We start from the raw sequence: 21,197 nt of genomic DNA on the forward strand, positions 1-21,197 counted from the left end.
CATCTTCCCAGAGAAATCCACGCTCCGCTTAAGGCATTATGTTTCCTGGCTTCAGGATATCTACAGCTCTGCAGTGATGTGGTTAAGTTTTGAGGAACATCAATGTCAAAAGACTCCATTCAAGGGAACAGGGAAATGAAAAAATTAGAATCAGCATCAGGTTTATTATCAACGGCATATGTTGTGAAATTTGTTGAATTTGTGTCAGCAGTAAAATACAATAGATAATAATAGGAAAAACTGTGAATTACAATAAATATATATAATAGTTAAATAAAATAAGTAGTGCAATAAAAAGATATTTAAAAAAAAAGTAGTGAGGTAGTGTTCATGGGTTCAATGTCTATTCAGAAATTGGATGGCAGAGGGGTAAGAAGCAGTTCCTGAATCATTGAGTGTGTGTCTTCAGGCTTCTGTACCTCCTTCCTGATGGAGAATTGAGAACAGGGCATGACCTAGGTGATGGAGGTCCTTAATAATGGCTGCTCCTTCTTGAAGCACCTTTTCCTTGAAGGTGTCCTGGATACTATGGAGGCTAGTGCCCATACTGGAGCCGACTAAGTTTACAACTCTTGCTCATGATGGATCTGGGAAAGCACATCCTTCACTATACCAAGCATAAATGAAAAATGCTGGAAGGACTCAGCAAGTCAGGAAGCATAAATGGAGATATGACCTTTTATTACAAATAGAACCATGACCATACACTTGTGCTTTACATTGTTTAGGGGAATGTGTGTGAGTGAAATGGCAGAGAGACTGTGTAAGATGTACACAAATTCAGGCTGCTGAGGTAACAAAAAATGGCATTTACAAAAAACAATACAGAGACACATTGACAATAACAATCTGAAATGAAGTTATAGTCATATTGAGAAAAAAATGGCATTGTCATCTGAAATTATTAAACTCACTTTTCATTTGGGAGGATTGTAATATGCTCAGCTGAGAGATGAGTTGGGCTTCTTTGGAGCAATATAGGAGAATAAATTATGACTATGACTATGAAAAGAGGGATCCGATTGAGAGTGGGACAGAGAATTGAAGTGAGGGGTATCAGGAAGCTAACGTTTGCCCTCATGGACTGAATGGGAGTTTTCTGCATAGCCCTCATCTGATAATCACACAGAGAAATAATGAATGATGGGAAAATGTGCAAGGTCAAGAATTATGTCTCCCATGATTGCCTGAGAAAGTGCCTGAATAGGAATGATTGGCGTAGAGAGAAGATAAGCGCCCATCTGATGCCAACACAATCAATTAGAACGCCTCCAGTTCACAGCAAATCCAAACACATAGATGGCAGCCAATCTGAGTCCAAACTGAAGGTGGCCAATGGAAATCCGACCCGAGCCAAAGAACTTTTAAACCATTTGACTTGGAAATGGGTAGTTCAGAAAGAAATCAAGCATATATAGACTTCAAATAATGAGGATGTTAACATAGAAGTAGAAGTAGCTTTAATCAACGGTGTGAAAGGTTCAGTCAATGTCATAAAAACATTAACATATGGAAACAGAAAAATTAATTGAAAGAGTGAAAGGATCATACTGTATTAAACATGACAGACAGTGTAAAGCAAGCATAGGGTATAATTATATCTCAAAGTAAACTGCAATCTTCCACTCAACACATTTTATTCTATTTCTGAAGTGATGTTAGTTTGACACCCTGAGGTTACAGCAGCTATTTCACAGTACCTGATAATCATATTGGAGTTATGAGAAGTGAGCACTACACTTGATTATAGAATTACCAACAAGCTGAGAGCCGTTAAATTTGACGAACATGAAAAGAACTATGACTTCCAAGCAAGAACATGTCAATCACATTGTGGAAAACTTGAGTGATTGGACGGACACACACACACACACAGCCACACACACACACACACCCTTTTGTTAGATAGAAGCAACTTCAAAGGCATAGAGGTTCCAAACTTAGCCTGTACGGTTGAATATTGATATTTCCCTTCACCTGTGTGCATATATTACAGTCACTTTGCTTGTGAAGCTCTTTTGTCAAGTGTTCTCTTTGACAAGTTAGAAGTTAAAAACAGGAACAGGGAAAGTTTTGATGGTGGTTGTGACTGTGAATGAAGTCACCGGACAGACACTGAAGCTAGTGATAGTGAAGCCTTTATCCAGCACAACAAGCAGCCATTATTCTTGGAGATACTCTTGATAGAGTCTCCTTGACCCAGTATTACATCACATTTTATATGTTAAAGAACAAAGGTAACAACAGAACAGTTTCTATAGATTCAATGCATTCATAATACTTCCTCTGAATTATATATGATTTTCAAAAACCTAGATCTTCACACCAACACTCCCAAAATGTGTGTTATTTTCCACTGTCTCTGAGCTGCATTCATGCACATGCAGATATCTCAGGTGAATGGGTGTTTCTTGGTTTGGAATAAACCCCAGTCCGCAGCTCCAGGAAGACCCTTTTTTTGAGCTGCGTTTTAAATTCAATCTACGATCCACATTCAAATCAGAAGCAAAATCAGGTTTATTATCAGGTATGTGCCATGAAATTTGTTAACTTGATAGCAGCATTTCAATACAATACATAATATAGAAGGAAAAAAACAAAATAAAATAATAAATAAATAAATAAATAGGTAAATCATTTACAGTACACATATACAGAATAAATTAAAAATTGTACAAAAAAACAGATATAATATATATTAATCCTTACATACTGTTCAGGTCAAATTTGAACTGTTTTGACATTTGGCAGTAGTAAGGGCACCCTAAATGCCATTTTTTTAGCTGAAATTTGATGACTTTTCCTAAAGTGATCCAAAATGCGCAAAAATGAAAATATTTAAAAATCTTATACTTTTGTACAGATGCTACAAATTTTTGTACATTGAGGCTGTTCTGGGTTAAATTTGACCCGTATCTATTGAAATGGTTGTAGATCTCTGAAACATTAATTTAGGATTAATCACCCACTTATTAATGTCAGATAAGCTATTTATACATTCTAAATAGATCTGTGGTTCAAAATTTGGTATTTATGAGGGGATTCAGGGGCCGGGTCAAAATTGACCTGTACTATACTGTGAAGCTATAGAATATGAACAGTATGTATAGGTTAAAAAAGTGAGGTAGTGTCCAAGGATTCAATGTCCATTTAGGATTCGGATGGCAGAGGGGAAGAAGCTGTTCCTGAATCGCTGAGTGTGTGCTTTCAGGCTTCTGTACCTCCTACCTGATGGTAACAGTGAGAAAAGGGCATGTCCTGGGTGCTGGAGGTCTTTAGTAATGGACGCTGCCTTTCTGAGACACCGTTCCTTGAATATGTCCTGGGTACTTTGTAGGCTAGTACCCAAGATGGAGCCAAATAAATTTACAACCCACTGCAGCCTCTTTTGGTCCTGTGCATGTAGCACCCCGCCCCCCCCCCCCCATATCAGACAGTGATGCAGCCTGTCAGAATGCTCTCCACAGTACGTCTATAGAAACTTTTGAGTGTATTTGTTGACATGCCAAGTATCTTCAGACTCTAATGATGTATAGCCGCTGTCTTGCCTTATTTATAAACGAATCGATATGCTGGGACCAGGTTAGGTCCTCAGAGATCTTGACAACCAGGAACTTGAAGCTGCTCACTCTCTCCGTTTCTGATCCCTCTATGAGGATTGGTATGTGTTCCTTCGTCTTACCCTTCCTGAAGTCCACAATCAGCTCTTTCGTCTCACTGATATTGAGTGCCAGGTAGTTGCTGCAACACTCTCCTCTAGTTGACATATCTCAGTCCCGTACGCCCTCTCGTCACCATCTGAGATTCTACCAACAATGGTTGTACCATCAGCAAATTTATAGATGGTATTTGAACTATGCCTAGCCACACAGTCATGTGTATATAGAGAGTAGAGCAGTGAGCTAAGCACACACCCCTGAGGTGCAGCAGTGTTGATCGTCTGCAAGGAGGAGATGTTACCACCAATCTGCACAGATTGTGATCTTCCGGTTAGGAAGCTGGGGATCCAATTGCAGAGGGAGGTACAGAAGCCCAGGTTCTGCAACTTCTCAGTCAGGGTTGTGGGAATGATGGCATTAAATCTGACGACTGGTTGCTGTTATAATTAATATTTGCTATATTCTGTATGTCCAGAATACTGTATGCCCTGACAATGATCACAGTTTCTTTTTCAAGCAGGTTTGTCATTGCTCACAACACAAAACCACATCAGGCAGCAGGAAGACTGTTGGCCGACAGAGTATAATAACTGCAAAACCACCAAAACTTTCCTTGTCCCTGTTTTAACCTTCCAACCTGTCAAAGGGAACATCTAACAAAAAGAATTTCACAAGCAAATTTGACTGCACGGTATGCACACAAGTGAAGAAAATATCAATATTCAACAGTAACTGTAAATGTTACCGGGATCCCAAAGATTTATCCAAATAAAATGGGTGGTCTTGTCAACTCATTGAACTTGTGTAGATATGTTGAATGCTAAAGAAATAATGACAATCATGTTACTTCTCTTAATATTTTGGCGTGCTGCTCATCATCAGAGAATTGAGTATAAAAGCTGAGAGGTCATAATCCTTTTGTACAAGACACTGGTTACATCACACTTGGAGTATTATATTAAGTTTGGCTAGCCAGCGATAGGAAAATGTTATTAAGCTGAAAGGAGTGTGGAAAAGATTTACAGGGATGTTCCCAGGACATGAGGGACTCAGTTATTTGGAGAGGTTGGACAAGCTAGGACTTTTATTCCTTGGAACGTAGCAGACTGAGTAGTAATAGTATAGAGTGTGTAAAATCACAAGGGGAATAGACAGAGTAAATGTGTACAATTATTTTAAATTACAGGTGAAAGGGGAGAGATTTTAAAGCAACCTGAGAGGTAGCACTTTCTTTTACACGACGTTTGGTATGTATGTGGAATGAGCTCCCAGAAGTAGTTGAGACAGGTACAATAATAGGTACATGGACTGGAAAAGTTTAGAAGGTTATGGGCCAAACCTGACTAGCTTGTTTGTGTCATCTTGGTTGGAACGCACCGCTTGGGCTGACAGACCTGCTTCTGTGCTATATGAATCTACAAATACATATATTTAGCTTTGCCACAGACCAAAGTTCACCTAATGGCAATTGTGACTCAATAAGTTATTAAGGGTGGAACCACAATAGCTTTGAGCTGTTGTCTCCCCAGTAAAAGGGTGTGAATGCCAGGAAATTTTCCTCAGTTAGCCTGAAATAGTTCTTCTGAGTCATGCTCAGAAATATGAACATGAAAATCCAGGTTGGTGTTCACCGCAGTGTTGTTGGAGAACATAGAACATAGAAATCTACAGCACATTACAGGCCCTTTGGCCCACAATGTTGTGCCAACCATGTAATCTACTCTAGAAACTGCCTAGAATTTCCCTAGTGCATAGCCCTCTATTTTTCTAAGCTCTATGTACAGTACCTATTTAAGAGACTCTTAAAAGCCCCTTTTGTTTCCACCTCCAACACCACTACTGACAGTGCATTCCATGCACCTACCGCTCTCTGTGTGCAAAACTTACCTCTGATATCCCCTCTGTACCTACTGCCAAGCACCTTAAAACTATGCCCCACGTGTTAGCCACTTCAGTCCTGGTAAAAAGCCTCTGGCTGTCCACACAGTCAATGCCTCTCATCATCTTACACACCTCTATCAAGTCACCTCTCATCCTCCGTTGCTCCAAGGAGAAAGGCCAAGTTCACTCAAACTATTCTCATAAGGCATGCTTTCCAATTCAGGCAACATCCCTGTAAACCTTAAAATAATGATTAAGAGAAACCGTCGATTATATTTCCAACATTACAAACAAATATTGATCAAAGGAAACCTTTCTCATCTCAAAACATTCTTTGCCACTGGTTTCCATAGCCCATTGTGTGGAAGCAAAAAAATTAAGTTCACCTTTTCTAGATGGGAATATGGGAACTGTAAGTGCTGTTCTGAGTGTCCAGTATGTTCTCTCAGGTGATGGTAAAAGCTTCCAATGCACTATTTTAGATAAGAGAAAGGAAGTTATCCACAAAAAGTGGTGGATACTGCCTAGTCCGTCACAGGAAAAGAGCACACCACCATTGAACACATTTACAAACAAAGAGAGCTGCCACAGGAATGCTCCTCAATGCAAATATCTAATCTATCTATTTGTGCATTCAGAGATGCTTTCTGCATACCACTGTTGTAATACATGGTTATTTGAGTTACCTTCCTGTCAGCTTGAACCAGTGTGGCAATTTTTTTTTCTGATCTTTGTTATTATTAAGGCAATTTTGCTCACAGAAATGCCATTCACTGGATTTTTTTTTTGCTTTGTTTTTATTTCACAATTCTTTGTAAACACCAGAAACTCTAGTACGTGAAAATCTCAGAAGATCTGTAGTTTCTGAGATACTCAAGCCACCCCATCTGGCACCAACAATCATTCCACAGTCAAAGTCATTTAGATCACATTTCTTCCCCATTCTGATATTTGATCTGAACAGCAACTAAATCTTTCGACAATGTCAACATGCTTTTGTGCATTGAGTTTCTGATTGGCTGTTTAGATATTTGCATTAATAAGCAGGTGTACAAGTGTACCTAATAAAGTGGCCAGTGGGCTTAGGCTACGCATGCCCTGTTATACCCTGATATAACAAAATTGGATTTGTATGGAAAGATACTCCAATGGTCAGCATGGACATACTGGCTGACTCTGTGTTGTGTGTGTGAACGGTTCTATTTAAAAAACATATCTGTCCATGAAAGAAATATAATTCTTTCCCTTTTTTGAAGCTTTACCTCTCAATTTTCAAATAGATTCTGTTCCTCTAATCCAGGGGTTCCCAACCTGGAGTTCACAGACCCTTTGCTTAAGGGTGTTGGTCCAAGGCATAAAAGAGGTTGGGAACCCCTGCTCTAATCCATGATTTACCATTCCATTGGCCTTCAGAGGGATCAAGTAAATCTAATACCGAGTAATCTGAGATGGGACACTAAATTGATTACATCGGAATTTCATGGTAATTCAACGTTAAGGAATTCCAGGCAAAGTGACTGTATAAATGGAACAAAGATGGTTGAAAATAAACTAAATGTGGAATCCACATGTGGCCTTAATTTATTTGTATGCTTTGTCAGAGGAAGTTATTTCAGGTTATCAGGAAATTAGCTAAGTACTTGGCTGAATTGAAGCAATCTGACAGGCAGTGAAATTCAGATTTTTATTTTGGACCACGTTAGCTTATTAAATAAAAACCACTTTGACTCATTCTTCCAGGAACTCTCTTTCCTCTAATTGAATTAAATTTAGTGGCCACAAGTGCTACTCTACTGCTGCATGCACAGTTTAACAGTGGCACAGGAGCTAAAAGACAGTAATGTCTACTAAATAGGCTAAAATGCTGGATAATTCGCAGCCAATTAAATAATTAGCCATAGTGGATGCAAACGATTCACATGCAATCTTTAATGATGCGAACTGAAATGAAGAATAGCTGGTTGCCGAGAATGTGTAATGAGGCTGTGATGTGCAAAAGAATCAAAATGTCTTGAGGGCTGACCACAAGGTCATTGGCAACACAATTTTCCTTGCTAAATTATTGAGGTGGTAAAGATGGAGTGATTCTGGCTTTCTATTGAGGAAGCCTTGGAGGCTGTATGATTTGTCTGAAGAGAGATATCATTAAAATAATAAACCGATATAGAAGTATATTACATTCCACTTAACAAGGAAGAAGGCCATTTGGCTCAAAAGTACATGCTCACATCATCTTCTAGCTTGTACTTCATCCACTCCTCCCATGTTCTTATTCTGGAAGCTTCCCCCTATCCAGTCCTGAAGAAGGGTCTCGACCTGAACTGTCGACTATTCATTGGTTTCCATAGATACTGCCTGACTTGCTGAGTTCCTTCAGTATTTTGTGTGTGTGGTTCTGGATTTCCATCATCTGCATAACCTCTTGTGTTGATGATTCACATCTGATACCTCTCTCTATCACTCACTGTATCAGCTTCCTTTCCTTTACCCCTGCACGTTCCCCTGAAGCAGATCAGTGCTATTCCACATTCCAGCCACCCGCTGAGTGGAACAATTTTTCCCTTATTCATGTCTCACTATTATAAATTTCCCTAAAGTCATCCCCTCTGTATCTATCTTATCAAGCACATTCCAAAATATAAAGACTTTTGCCTGGTCAAACTCAATTACATTAGGAGTGCTGTGAAAATGAACTCATGTCCCGAAAGCTGATTGGCCATCTACAGGTCTCTCCTGACCCACCACCGTGATTCATTTTCAGTAAAACTGAAATCACTGCGGTTCTGCTGGGATCGAGTTTGATGTATGAATGCAGCTGACACACTCATTCTGCAGAATGGTTTTGCACTAGTTGACATTTTTCATCCCATCAGCACTATTTTGACCTGATAAACTGGAAGCATACACTGTGTATGTTTAGTTAAGTACGGTTTTGTTCCTTGCATTTGCATGTCTTCAAGACCACATAATCGACAAGTACTTTACAGCCAATTGTGTTGGTCATTGTTATTATATAGGAAACACAGTCAGCAAAAAGTCATAGTCTGACAAAGTGGAAACTATAATCTCAAGGAGTTGAAGCACATCCTGGCAGTGATTCATATTTTTTCTTTCTTTAAACTTACAGTTTCCTGTTTTTGTTCCTTCCAATGGACAACACCACTTGCTGTTCATAAAATTGAAAGCAGGTGTGGAAGGAGAGAGGCAACAGAATTCATGGCACAAAACTTAGCAACAAGGTACAGTTTGGGTACTTGAAAATAAATTGGCAAAAAAAAACAACAAATAGGAGAGATAAGAAATTCTTGCCTGCAAAAATTTGTGTGTTCCAAAGCCGACTCCTCAATTGCATTATGTGATAATTAGCTGCCGTGTTGCTGATGTAACAGCACTCAAACAAGTTCTCAAAGAAATCTGTTTTGAAACATTCCAGTAATGTGAAGGGAGCTAGAAAAATATCATTCTTTTCCAAGTGTGGCTGCATTCAAACTTAAAGATTTGTATCCAGATAAACTTACTAATAATTGAACCACTTCAGAGTTTGTTAACAATGGACAACTAGTAATATTATATATTAACTGAACAATTAAGGAGGATGCTTCATTGCTTGTATAAATATGATTCAGTTAATAACATACATAATAATTCATTTTTATTACTGAAATTAGGTTCTATTTCTCTCCCTATGATTGCTACCAAGTTCCTATGCCTGGCCATTAATCCCATTTAATGTGTAATTTACTGCACTAACGTGTAATTTCCAGTAAAATGCTGAAACCGAAATACAAATTATATGAACCACTGGAGGAAGCAATTAATAGGCATGAATGCTGACAGGCTTAAGATGTGGAAAAGCTAAGCAATATCGGGGATAATGTGGGGTGCTTCAATAGTCTGAATTTCACTAAATTGTGTACAAATCTGATGCTGCATTGAGGAAACAGGCCTTTCGGCCCACCAAGTCTATACAGCATCAACCACCCATTCATCATCAACTTCCCCCAGGTCCTATCACAAACCCACACATTTAAGGGAGATGTATAGTGGGTGATATACAAGATATTAAGAGGAATAGATAGAGTGGACAACTAGCGCCTCTTCCCCAGGGCGCCACTGCTCAATACAAGGGGACATGGCTTTAAGGTAAGGGGTGGGAAGTTCAAGGGGGATATTAGAGGAAAATTTTTTACTCAGAGAGTGGTTGGTGCGTGGAATGCACTGCCTGAGTCAGTGGTGGAGGCAAATACACTCGTGAAGTTGAAGAGACTGCTAGACAGGTATATGGAGGAATTTAAGGTGGAGGGTTATATGGGAGGCAGGGTTTAAGGGTCAGCACAACATTGTGGGCCAAAGGGCCTGTACTGTTCTATGTTCTACGGTAATTAACCTTGCAACCTGCATGTCAAACACTGGAGCACCCAGAGGAAATCCACATCATCACAAGGTGAATGTGGAAACTCTAATCAGGCAGCACTCAAGGTCAGGATTGAACCTGAGCCTCTGGTTCCATGAGGCAGCAGTTCTACTAGCTGTGTTACTGCGAGATAAGAGATCACTATAAATTGCTACAATCCTGTGCAAAAGTCTTAGGCATGTGTTTATAGTTATGGTATCTAAGACTTTTGCACAGGACTGTAGTAATTTTATGTATTGCGCTGTACTGCTGCCATAAAAAAAAACAAATTTCATGATATATGTGAATGATGATAAACCTGATTCTGATATGGGTTTTGATTGTGGATTGAGAGTGGGAAGAGGGCAAGGAGTGGGGAATCATAGTTGGTTAAGGGGAAGTGAGAGGGGTGGGAGCAGGAAGCACCAGAGAGACATTCTGTGTTGATCAATAAACCATTTTTGTGTAATCAAATGACCTTGTCTGGTGTCTCAGGGATAGGTGTGTCTGCAGACACTTGGCACACCACCTCTGCCGCCTGTTGCATACCAATCTCACAGTTCTCCATCCTCACCACTCCCCACATCCTTTACACACCCCAGATTTACAAACTTGCTCTCCACTCCACATTGACAAACTCAGTACTGTGCAAAAGTCTTAGGCGCCTTAGCTGTATATATGTACTAAGACTTTTGCACAGTACCGTATATAGATAGATTTATAATATTTATAATAGCGAACCTTGTTAGGTACTGATTAAAGCCAATTGTAAGAAAGCAGAAACTAGATGAAAATAGACATAGGGTTTGATTTAGTATTGTTGGATCTTTTAATGTTAGCTATATCCTGTTTACATTGAACTAGGATAGGGACAATACAAGCAGGGGAGATCTGTTTATGAATAGCCAAGATCAGGTGTTTCAGATTCTCCATAGGAAGATTTGGTGGAAGAGGTTAAGTCAGGGAGATACTCTTTGTATCCAAAAGGAGCTTTTGGTAACTCAGACCACAGCCACTGGAGTCAGGCAACTGTAGAGGTCAATGTCAGTGGAGCTGCTCCAAGTGCAAGTATGGAGTGCAGAGAAAAAAAGTTCTTAAAAACTTTACAGAAGTTATCAATGTGAGTGGCTTCATCTTCAAATAACAAATCTCATCAACAGCAGCACTAACTCCATTCAATACTCAATTCTCTGTACCTTCTTCACCAAGTTACCAATATCCCTATCAATCACATTCAATCTTTAATTCCCATGGCATTGATTAGACCTACAGCCTGAACATTGACAACAGCTCCACACTCACAACTCTCGCCTCATACCTACTTCAACTGTTCAATCATGGCAGAAATTTGATCCAAATATATTGAACACACTAATCTTTTTGTTATATAAAAGAAAATAGTGTCTAAAACCTGGTTCAGGAATGAACTGGAGGGGGACTTGTGCATTATTGGAGGCCCTCACAGGTGAATCACCAAGGCCCTCAGTGCTGAAGGGCTGCGAGGGTCAACACTTAGGTTATCTGTCACTCTAATTCTCACTTGATCTTCCACTTCCCACTTCTTACTCCTTTTAAAAGTTTCTTCATGGGATGTGATTGTGGTAATTGAATGCTCACATTAGTCTTATTGTTCCTGCCGAAGGGTTTCGGCCTGAAACATCGACTACTCTTTACTATAGATGCTGTCTGGCCTGCTGAGTTCCTCGAGCATTTTGTGTGTGTTGCTTGGATTTCCAGCATATGCAGATTTTCCCTTGTTTGTGACTTGCTCACATTTGTCGTCTATCTCTAATTACCCCTGAACTGAGTGACGTGCTGGGCCATTTCAGAGGTCAGCTCAGGTAAGTAGGTTCACCAATAGCCCAGAATGGGCAAGGATGGAAGATTTCCTTAGAGGGAGTATAGCAGAGTGACCTATGTGTTTTTGGTCACCATTATGATAACCCTTTATATTCCTTGAAGTTAAATTCTTTAACTTTCATGGTGGGCTTCAAATACAGGCTCTGGATTTGTCATTCAAACTGCTAATAATAGAGACCACAGAGATAAGGGAACTTAGCTCAGAAAATCAGGAACTAGGACCAGGAAAAGAAGTAGAATTAGTCATTTGTAATTGGTTCATTATTGTTACATGTACTGAAATACAGTGTCTGCATGCCTCCTGCACAGGTTATTCCATATACACTCAGTGGCCACTTTATCAGGTACACCTGTTCACCTGCTTGTTAATGCAAATATCTAATCAGCCAATCACGTGGCAGAAACGCAATGCATGAAAACATGCAGACATGGTCAAGAAGTTATGTTGTTGTTCAGACCAAACATCAGGATGGGGAAGAAAGACCTGGGTGTTATTGTACAGCAGTCATTGAAAGTGGGCATGCAGGTACAGCAGGCGGTAAAAAAGGCGAATGGTATGCTGGCATTCATAGCAAGAGGATTCTAGTACAGGAGCAGGGAGATACTACTGCGGTTGTACAAGGCCTTGGTGAGACCACACCTGGAGTATTGTGTGCAGTTTTGGTCCCCTAATCTGAGGAAAGACATTCTTGCCATAGAGGGAGTACAAAGAAGGTTCACCAGATTGATTCCTGGGATGGCAGGACTTTCATATGATGAAAGACTGGATCGACTAGGCTTATACTTGCTGAAATTTAGAAGATTGAGGGGGGATCTTATTGAAACGTATGAAATTCTGAAGGGATTGGACAGGGTAGATGTAGGAAGATTGTTCCCGATGTTGGGGAAGTCCAGAACGAGGGGTCACAGTTTGAGGATAAAGGGGAATCCTTTTAGGACCGAGATGAGGAAAAACGTCTTCACACAGAGAGTGGTGAATCTGTGCAATTCTCTGTCACAGGAAACAGTTGAGGCCAGTTCATTGGCTATATTTAAGAGCGAGTTAGATATGGCCCTTGTGGCTAAAGGGATCGGGGTATGGAGAGAGGGCAGGTACAAGGTTCTGAGTTGGATGATCAGCCATGATCATACTGAATGGTGTTGCAGGCTTAAAGGGCCAAATAGCCTACTCCTGCACCTATTTTCTATGTTTCTAAATGTGACTTTGACTGTGAAAAGATTGCTGGTGTCAGACAGGGTGGTTTGAGTATCTCAAAAACTGCTGATCTCCTGGGATTTTCATACATATCAGCTCTAGATTTTCCAGAGAATGTTACAAAAATCCAGTGAGTGGCAGTTCTGTGTTCAAAAACGTTTTTTGAGAGAGGTCAGAGGTGAATTGCCAGACTGGTTCAAGCTGACAGGAAGGTGACAGTATCTCAAAAACCACACATTACAACAGTAGTGTGCAGAAGAGCATCACCGAAGTGGATGGGCTACAGCAGCAGAAGACCATGACCCTACACTCAGTAGCGACTATATCAGTAGATACGAGAGGTACCTAATAAATTGGCCACTCAGAGTAGAATAGGTGAGGAATAGAAGAGTGAAGGATTAATTTATTGGGTGCATATGAGGTGAATTTTTAGGCCAGTATATTGAGAAAAGAACAAGGAACAAAAATTACTGAATTTAATATTATACATTCAGAAAGCATTAATTTATAATGTTTAGAGGCACTTAAGGAGGAATGATCATAATATGATAGATTTTTACATGAAGATTGAAATTTATTTTATGCATTCTGAATCAAGGGCCTTAAATCTAAATGAAGCAAATTGGAATGCATGAGCTGTATGTTGACAATGGTGGCTTGGGGAATTATATTCAATGGTAAGCCAGCTATGGCTAAGATTTAATGAATCAATATATAATCTACAACAAATCTGTTAGGGAGTATTCTGGAGTTATGTGAATATAGCCAATATTAATTCAAACAAGAGTCAGTTTTCAGCTCTTAATGTAAATTGTAATTTGCAAGCAGTAAATTGAAGTTAAAAGCACATCATTACAAATAAACAATACTGTCTGAGCAACGCACACAAAATGCTAGAGGAACTCAGCAGGCCAGGCAGCAGCTATGGAAAAGAGTAAACAGTTGACATTTTGGGCCGAAACCTTTACTGTTTACTCTTTTCCATAGATGCTGCTTGGCCTGCTGAGTTGCTCCAGCATTTTATGTGTGTAGCTTGGATTTTCAGCATCTGCAGATTTTCTCTTGTTTGATACTGTCTGTGGAGCACTGGCTTGCCCGCAGCAAGAGGCTAGCTGTTCAAGAGATGAAACGTAAGGTGATAGGGTTATGTTAATTGGGCTTGCATCAAACCAGACAACATGGCTGAATTTGCAGACCAAATTGATATTATGACTTAACACATCAAGTAGTTGATCTATCAACACTTCTGGGTGCCCTGTCTCCAATGGCTTTTAGATTATTTGTGTGAATTACTTTGCCCCATCAAAGGTATTTGAACACGTAGAAGTGTCTGTCTCTGTAGAAATGTAATTGAAAGGAAGTTCAAATTCAAAACAAGTTTTTTATCAAAGTAGATATATGTCAACATATACAACCATGAGATTCATTTTCTTGCATATGTACTCATTAATTCCATAGAATAATAACAAAAATAGAATCAGTGAAAAACCGCACCAAATTGTGCATTCAGCCAGTGTGCAAAAGACAACAAATTGTGCAAATACAAAATGAAAGAAATATCAATAAAAATAAATAGCAATAAATATCGAGAATGTGGGATGAAGAGTCCTCGAAAGTAAGTCAATAGGTTGTGAGAACATTTCAAAGATGGGGCAAGTGAATGTCAGACCACTGTTCAAAAAAGGATGTAGGCAAAATGCAGGTAACCATAGGCCAGTTAGTTTAACATCTGCAGTTGGGAAAATGCTTGAAGCTATCATTAAAGAAGAAATAGCGAGGCATCTAGAAATAAATGGATCCATTATGCAGATGCAGCATGGATTCAGCAAAGGCAGGTCTTGTTTGACAAACATACTGGAGTTCTTTGAGGATATAACGAGTGCAGTGGATAGAAGGGAACAGATGGATGTTACTTACTTGGTTTCCAGAAGGTGTTCGCTATGGTGCTGCATAAAGGACTTATCCATGAGATAAGGATGCATAGAATTGATGGTGATGTATTAGCAAGGATAGAAGATTAGTTACCTAATAGAAAGCAGTGAGTTGGGATACATGGGTATTACTCTAGCTGGCAATCAGTGGTGAGCAGTGTGCGGTAGGGCTCAGTGCTGGGCCCTCAACTGTTCATGATATACATTAATGACCTAGAAAAGAGGACTGAGTGTAGTGTATCTAAGTTTGTTGATGATACCAATCTGAGTGGAAAAGCAAATTGTGCAGAAGATATGGAGAGTCTGCAGAGAGGTATAGATAGGTTAAGTGAGTGGGTAGGGGTTTGGCAGATGGAATACAATGTTGGATACTTTATACTTTATACTTTATTGTCGCCAAACAATTGGTACTAGAACGTACAATCATCACAGCGATATTTGATTCTGTGCTTCACACTCCCTGGATTACAAATATTAAATATTAAAAATAGTTAAAATTAGTAAATAATAAAAATTTAAATTATAAATCATAAATAGAAAATAGAAAAAATGGGAAGTAAGGTAGTGCAAAAAAACCGAGAGGCAGGTCTGGATATTTGGAAGGTACGGCCCAGATCCGGGTCAGGATAATGCGAGGTCATCCATTTTGGAAAGAAAAATGGAAGAGAAGATTATTATTTAAATGGTAAAAGATTGCAGTATGCTGCTGTGCAGAGGGACGTGGGAGTGCATGTGCATGAATCACAAAAGGTTGGTTTGCAGGTGCAGCAGGCTATGAAGAAGGCAAATGGAATGTTGGCCTTCATTGCTAGAGGGATTGAATTTAAGAACAGGGAGGGTATGCTGCAACTGTACAGGGTACTGGTGAGGCCACACCTGGAGTACTGTGTGCAGTTCTGGTCTCCCTCCTTGAGGAAGGATTTACTGGCTTTGGAGGTGGTGCAGAGGAGGTTCACCCGGTTGAGTTCAGAGATGAAACTATTAGACTATGAGGAGAGATTGATTCAAACACGCTGGAATTCAGAATAATGAGAGGAGAGCTTATAGAAACATATAAAATAAGAAGGGGATAGATAAGATGTTTCTATAATGTGCAGGAAAGTTGTTTCCACTCATAGGTGAGACTAGAACTAGGGGACGTAGCCTCAAGATTCAAGGGAGTAGATTTAGGATGGAGATGAGGAGGAACTGCTTTTCCCAGAGGGTGATGAATTTGTGGAATTCTCTGCCTAATGAAGCAGTGCAGGAAACCTTAGTAAATATATTTAAGACAAAGTTGGATAGATTTTTGCATAGTAGGGGAATTAAGGGTTATGAGGAAAAGGCAGGTAGATGGAGGTGAGTCCATGGCCAGACCAGCCATGATTTTATGGAATGGCGGAGCAGGCTCAATTGGCCAGATAGCCTACTCCTGCTCCTGTTTCTTATGTTCTTATGAAGTTATCCCTTCTTGTTCAGGAGTCTGATGGTTGAGGGGAATAACTGTTCTTGAACCTCGTGGTGTGAGCCCTGAAACTACTGTACACAATACATCCCATTAAGGCACATAAAAAACTCAGGAAAAGTGCTCCAAGCACAGTTAATAAGAGAAAGTGAAAGATACAGAAAAGGCTTAAAATGTTACAAAAAAAATTAGTAAACCTAAAAAAAATCTCAATATTCAATGAAGTCAAAAACATTGATAAGGGGAAGAATTAACTCTTCTCGGGCTTCCGACTGGCTACACGTATTGATTTTAACCAATGTTTCAATGATAATTTCTGTCATCTTCATCCCCAATGAAGATAGCAGAGTGTCATCGAAACATCAGTTAAAATCAATACCTATTCCTGGCTAGAAGCCCAAGAAGAGTTTATTTGTCATATGCACTGGGAGAGCACAAGATCCTTTTTCATTGATAAGGGGAAGTAAAATACAAGATAAATCAACAGGAAAAAACTTTAACCTACCACCACATGAGCCTTTATATCCAGCATATCAATCTCCACAACATCTGCCGTCTGCATCGGGATCCTACCACTAACCACATCTTTATCTCTCCCAATCTCTCCTCCTTCTGCAGTGATCACTCTCTCTGTGATTCCCTTGTCTATTTGTCCGTCCCCACTGATCTCCCTCCTAGCAATTATTCTTGCAAACAGAAGAAGTGCTACATTTGCCCATTCACCTCCGTTCGGGGTCCCAAGCAGTTCTTCCAGATAAGGGAACACTTCACCTGCAAGTCTGTCGACGTCAGCTACTGTACTCAATGTAACCTTCTCTACGTTGGTGAGACCTGATGTAGACTGGGAACCACTTTGTTGAGCATCGTGGCTCCATCCGCAATAAGCAGGACTTCCCATTGGCCAACCATCTTAATTCCAATCTTCATTCCATTTCCGATATGTTGGTCCATGGTTTCCTTTACTGCCAGGATGAACTACTCTCAGGCTGAAGGAGCAATTAGAAACATCGAAAACCTACAGCACAATACAGGCCCTTCGGCCCATAAAGCTGTGCCAAACATCTCCTTACCTGAGAAATTACCTAGGGTTACCCATAGCCCTCTATTTTTCTGAGTTCCATGTACCTAACCAGGAGTCTCTTAAAATACCTTATTGATTCCATACACTCACCACTCTCTGCATAAGAAACTTACCCCTGATATCTTCTCTGTACCTACTTCCAAGCAGCTTAAAACTGTGCCTCCTTGTGCTAGCTATTTCAACCCTGGGAAAAAGCCTCTGACTATCCACATGATCAATGCCTCTCATCATCTTATACACCTCTATCAGGTCACCTCTCATCCTCCGTCGCTCCAAGGAAACAAGGCCGATTCACTCAACCTATTCTTATAAGGCATGCTCCCCAATCCAGGCAACATCCTTGTAAATCTCCTCTGCACCCTTTCTATGGTTTCCACATCCTTCCTGTAGTGAGGCGACCAGAACTGAGCACAGTACTCCAAGTTGCGTCTGACTAGGGTCTTATATAGCTGCAACATTACCTCTCGTCTCTTAAACTCAATCTCATGATTGATGAAGGCCAATGCACTGTATGCCTTCTTAACCACAGAGTCAACCTGCGCAGCAGCTTTGAGTGTCCTATGGACTCGGACCCCAAGATCCCTCTGATCCTCCACACTGCTAAGAATCTTACCATTAATGCTATATCTGCCATCATATTTGACCTACCAAAATAGGGGGTCAAGATGTGCGCCTCCAACTTGCTAAGAGTTCTAGGCAGCAGATGGCCTCCGTATAATGAAGACTCCTCTGTGCAGCTGTCCTAGAAATATACGCATCTTTATGCTATCACTTGTCTTCCTTACCCACATCTCATTTGTTCCAACTGAGGTAATTACACAGCCAAACTTCATATTCTTCTTAGCTTCCAAATAGTCTGACCTTTATGATACCATCTCTGATCACAATATAACTTTCCATCTTCTATTCATGCTTCATATCTTTGTGCTGGTTATTCGGCAGGAGTGCTGGGAAGATGCTCAGGAGAAGGTGGAGATGCTGGTCTTTTTGGAGATTTAAGATTATTGAGAGTTCGCAGATCTTCCATTATCTGTTCATCAGTTAACAAGTAATTTAACTGCACAGGTGCAGGTTTTCATCTTTTGTCTGTAACTGGAACAGGGTCATTAGGTCTCCTCCTTAGTTTCCTAGTCATTATTGGCTTTACCTCTATAGAATCTCCTGTGAGTGCCATTGTTAGCCTCTCATTCTCAATCATCTTTTTCTTTTCTTCTAACTTAATCTTTTTATCTCCAAATTCTTTCACTGCTGCTTTCGTTTCTTTAATATAATTCCTTTCCACTTGTTCTGTCTTCAGTTGCAGAAAAAGTTCTGCATTTCATAGTTTTTCCTTGTATTGTTGATTTGGTTTCTTCATCCTTTTCTGATACTCCTGCAAAGTGCCTTCCTGTAACTGCTGTAGCTGTCTTTTGAGAGATGTCAATTTCTCCTGGTACATCTGGTCTTTTACTTCCAGGTAGTCTTCATCATCCTGCTTATTGAAAATATCTGTCTCTCTTGCATCCTCTGTATTTTCATCCGAGTCGCGGCCATGGAATCTACGTTTGTCCTCATCGTCAACGCTGTCTAGCTCCTCCTCATTGTTGTAATAGTCGGCAATGGGTGAGAGGAGAGCTGTGGAAATCTTCCCTGCTGAGCTGCCCTCCTTCGTTGACGCATCTAGTGCCTTGATGGTGTGCCAATCCAACTGGATTTTCCTGAGCCATTCACGTCCCAGCAACGGTGCTCCACCATTTTTCAGTACATAGAGGTTCAGCTGCTGTGTTTTGTCTCCGAAGGTCACTGCCACTTTAATTTTACCTTTTGGACGCACTTTCTGTCCTGTGTAAGTCTTTAGCAGTAGTTTAATTTGTTTCAGAGGTATGTGAGAAAACAGTCATTTGTAGTCGTGTACAGAGACCACTGTTAAAGCTGAGCCTGTGTCCAACTCCATTTTCAGTCTCATGCCTGCCACTTGTGGAGTGATCCATATTTCTCTTCGATCATCTGTCTCTTTCACGCTGTGAAGTTGCAGACAAGACAATTCACTTTTGTCTGAGTCATTTTGTGTACATTGTTGTATTTTCCTTTCTGGGGTTTCTTGTTTCTCTGTATTTTGCCCTTTTCCTGCTGTTGACTAGCTTTGCATACTCTGCCAGTGTGGCCCTGTTTGCCACAGTTTCTGCATTCTTTGTCTTTAAACCAACAGTCATTCGGGTCATGTGACCTGTTCCCACAACGGTAACATTTCTTTCCTTCATTTCTGTTCAGTGACATTTTATTCATAGTGTATTCCAGAAATTTTTGTTGTATCTCTGAAGCACCCTGTTCTGCTATTTCCATTGATATTGCAATATTCAGTGCCTTCTCTAATGTAAGGTCTTTTTCACCCAGGAGCTTCTTCTGTGTGGTTTCACAGTGCATGCCACACACTAACCTGTCCCTCAATGCGTCCAATAGACCAGATCCAAATTGACAATGTTCTGATAATTTGCGCAATCAGCACAACATCCAGAAATGCTTTCATTTTTGCTCTGATTTTGTTTGTGAAATTTAAATCTTTCAGCAATGACCAGTGGTTTGGGGTTTAAATGCTGTTGGAGAGTGTCTAGTATTTGCTTGAACGTTTTGTCAGCTGGCTTTTCAGGTGTTAACAAGCTCCATAGCAGCCCGTATGTTTTTGCTCCCATAATACTGAGTAAGATGCTGGCTTTCTTTTCATCATTAACACCCTTAGCATCACAATATAGTTCCACACTCTCAATGTAAGTTGCCCAGTCTTCAATGCCACTATCAAATGCTGTAATGGTTCCAATCATCGCCATCTTTGTTATGTTAATTTAGCCCCGTTTTCCCCTTGTTTTCTTTTTGACTCACGTGTCCTTTTTGCTAGCGCCATGAATGCACTCCGTCTAGATGTGTGTGTCGTTCCTTTTTATCTCCCGTCTGGGGCAGGCAGACCCTCAGCCCCGGGGGCTAGCGCCGCCTGTGGTCTCGGCTGGATGTGCTGCGGCTCTGACTGTGTCTCTTTCTCTCCTGACCCTGGCTGTGCTCCCGCTTCCTTTCAGACTCGTGACCTCGCTCTGCCTCCTTCTCCTGCTCCTTGGCTCATTCTTAGCACTCTTCCTCCGAGTGTCGTTATCAACTAAATCACGGTGTTCCGACAAGATGTAGGTTCATTAACCTCGTCGCCAATTTGTTGTGTATGTGGCCTGTTTACGCAACAATGTTATTAATAAAAGCATTGGAGACAGGAGCTAAGTTTCATGGTTCTTTACTGGCAGAATCCGAACTTCAGCACACACGTACAGATCAATACGCGCCTAATAGCGCATGCTCAATATGGGCCTAATAGCACATTCAATGATGTGTTACTAAAACATAAAGTAGTCCCTTATTATACTGTAGACTATACAGTACACAAGGCTGAGCAGGAATAAGGGCTGAATGGCTGACACCTGCTCCATTTGTTTGATGTTCCTCTCTGCTTATCACAACCCAAGTCTTATTTCTTTATTTCCAGAATACATCGGAGTTCTCAATCAGTAGCGCATTCAGAGACACCATGACTTAATCTTGCGCTCACGGCCCAGACTGTGTGAACTTACTAGTTCAAACATGTACTCTGCTGTAACAGGTACTAACACCCTGAAGTCTGGCATTGTGTGCAATTAGATCATATCATTTCAAGGTAATTAGATGGAGAAGACGATGAGGACTCCAGCCCCACCCTGCTATGGTAAAAATGACACAACTTCTCTGAAAAACAAATGA

At 40.4% G+C, this 21,197-nt stretch overlaps 1 pseudogene; it reads right to left on the minus strand.

Moving 5' to 3' along the window:
• Positions 1-18,136: 18,136 nt before the first annotated feature.
• LOC140195727 (sin3 histone deacetylase corepressor complex component SDS3 pseudogene) lies at positions 18,137-19,950 on the minus strand (annotated as a pseudogene).
• Between the last annotated feature and the right edge of the window lie 1,247 nt (positions 19,951-21,197).

The sequence above is a fragment of the Mobula birostris genome, chromosome 3 (assembly GCF_030028105.1).
Source record: "Mobula birostris isolate sMobBir1 chromosome 3, sMobBir1.hap1, whole genome shotgun sequence".
In the NCBI taxonomy this organism is placed as follows: Eukaryota; Metazoa; Chordata; class Chondrichthyes; order Myliobatiformes; family Myliobatidae; genus Mobula; species Mobula birostris.